Raw genomic sequence first — 2400 nt, 5'->3', positions numbered from 1 at the left:
TAAAAAAAAAAAGCCAAGCACAAGTGCAGGTTGTCACCTGTGCTTCTGACCGACCGGCTATAAATTGAGGGCTCCCATGGCCCCCTCCTCAGCTTCCGTCGTTTGCTAGAGTGGCTCACAGAACTGAGGAAAGCACTCAGCTAAGTTTGCTGGCGTATTATGAAGGACATCACAAAGGGTACACATGCACGGCCAGAGGAAGAGGTGCACAAAGGGAGATCTGGAAGGGTCCCGAGTGTAGGAGCTTCTCTCCCCATGGAGTATGCCACCCCCATGGCACATGGTTGTTTTCACTAACTTGGAAGCTCTTCAACCCCTTCATTTGGGGTTTTTGTGAAGTTTCCATCACGTAGGCATGATTGGCGATTAACTCAATCTCCAGCCCCTTCCCTTCCCAGAAGACGGGGGTGGAGGTGAAAGCTCCAAGCTTCTAATCCTGGCTTGGTCTTTCTGGTGACCAGGGTCCACCCAGGAGGCCCAGTGACAGTCACCGCATTGGAACAAAAGGTGCTCCCGTCACCCAGGAAATTCCAAGGGATTAGGAACTCTGTGGCAGGAACTGGGATCAGAGACCAAATATTTGATCAAAAGGTGCATCTAGCAACCCTAGTGTTCAGAAAATTATAAGGATTTTAGAAGCACTGTACCAGGAACCAGAGGCTGAGACCAAATATGTATTTCTTATTATATCACCACATTAAACCTGCCCTCTGGCTTCTGGTTGGGTTCTGTAGCCTGGAGAAGGAGGAGACTTAGGTCAGGGTATTTATTCCGCTGGCTTCCTCCTTGTGCCTTGGGCTGGCTGTGGCCCCCAGCTGGAACTCACTCCTCTCTGGCGGGCAGCCAGTTCTGTGAAAATCTCTCTCATTTGAGTGTGAAAGCCCCATGCCACGTGGAAAGGCCACATGGTGGAGAACTGAGGTGTTCTGGTCCACAGCCCCAGCTGAGCTTGCAGCCGCCAGCAGCGCCATCTGCCAGCCGTGTGAGAGAGCCACCTGGACACCCAGCACCGCAGATGACCGCAGGCCCCGCCCACAGCAGGAGAGCAGAAGAATCACCAGCTGAACCCAACCAACATGGAGAATCAGCAGAGATAATAAGACTTTGTTGTCGTTTTAAGACGCTAGGTTTTGCGGTTCTTTGTTACTCAGCAATGTTAACCCAAACAACATTCTTCACATTGTCCTATTTTAAAAGTGTCATCTCTTTTATCGGGACTCTGACTCATACAACCATAAATAGATCATTGTAATAGATATAGTATGTGCTCAGAGAGAGGTAGTTTCGGGAGCTCGGAGGAAGGGTTCTTACCTTCAACTTGGGGGTCAGAGGAGGATTAGAGAGGCCATGTCACCTAAGCCGATCCCTGAGGGATGACTAGCAGTTGGCTGGGGGAAAGACCAGGGAAATGTTATTCCAGGTATAGTGAACAGGACAGGCAAAGTCCTAGATGGCATCTGAGGAGCTGAAAGAAGTCCAAGGGGCTCGTGCCCAGAGAGCAGGCGGGTGGGGGACCAAGAGTGGGGTGGAAGGATGGGGAAGGCTGCTGCCCCACGGTCAGGAGTTTAGGTCTCGTCCTCAGGGCAGTGGGGGCCGTCGGAACGTTGAAACAGGGCTACACGATCAGAAGCATGTTCTGTAACTTTCACTCTGGCTGCTGGGAGGAAGATGGGCTGGGGACCTGCAGAAATGTCTCTGCAGTTAGAGAGAGAACAAAGCACTGATGACTGGATTTTCATAACCCTCACCATGTCCACAGTAGGGAGGACCACAGTGGCTGCACAGGGAAAAAGAGGGGGTCCCCTGTCCCTTCACTTTCATTCCCTAATTTTATTTTTAATGCAGTTTATAGTAAAACAGTTCTCCTCCCCACCACAAACTAACATATGCTTATTGTAGAAAATCCAGAAAATACTGTAAATTTCAAATGAAACAAATTCACTATGATCCTACCACTCAGAAAGAATTGCTTTTTAAAAAATCACATATGCTACACATACTTTATTTAATGTATATTGTATTTCTATACTTGAATTAACTTATATATTATGGTTTTAAGTTCTGATGCAAACATTTTACACTGTATCCTGAACATCAAGGCACATGGTTGAATGTCATTTGAAGACATTTCAGTGACTGCATCATGTTCAATTGTCAGACTAGCTAGATGATTAACCTGACAGTGTTTTTTTGTTTTGTTTTTTAAAGCAAAAGCCAAGTTTATTAAAGTAACAAACAGAAGGAAGGCTTGCTCCACAGACAGAGCAGCAGAGAGTAGCCTGTAAGAATGTTTTCTTACGACAAGTTTTACACATGAAATTTTATTAAAACTAGTTTATGAGCATGGAGTTTTGTCTCCCTGGATCTGTGATTAGGTAACCATTTTTCTTATTATTGTAC

Source organism: Propithecus coquereli, unplaced genomic scaffold (assembly GCF_000956105.1).
Source record: "Propithecus coquereli isolate 6110/MARCELLA unplaced genomic scaffold, Pcoq_1.0 Scaffold27, whole genome shotgun sequence".
Lineage (NCBI taxonomy): Eukaryota > Metazoa > Chordata > Mammalia > Primates > Indriidae > Propithecus > Propithecus coquereli.
The sequence above is the reverse complement of the archived record's forward strand: the minus strand, read 5'-3'. Positions refer to the sequence as shown.